Source organism: Plasmopara halstedii, assembly GCF_900000015.1.
Source record: "Plasmopara halstedii genome assembly, contig: Scaffold_614, whole genome shotgun sequence".
NCBI lineage: Eukaryota > Oomycota > Peronosporomycetes > Peronosporales > Peronosporaceae > Plasmopara > Plasmopara halstedii.
The window spans coordinates 3,013,678-3,013,880 of record NW_020187532.1 but is presented as its reverse complement, the minus strand read 5'-3'; positions in this window follow the sequence as shown (position 1 = coordinate 3,013,880).

Genomic DNA, 203 nt, shown 5'->3' with positions numbered 1-203 from the left:
CGATTCCAACTGGCATGAGCTCAATTATGGGAATATCACCAGCCTCATATCCCCCATCACCTAACTATACATCCACCTATACGATCACTTCGAATATTACGCCACAAATAAATCCGATCAGCAGCTACTTCCTTACATGTTCGCTTGTTAATAACCCAAAAATGATAAATCCAACGATCCTAACGAGTTTCACTAACAGAGAT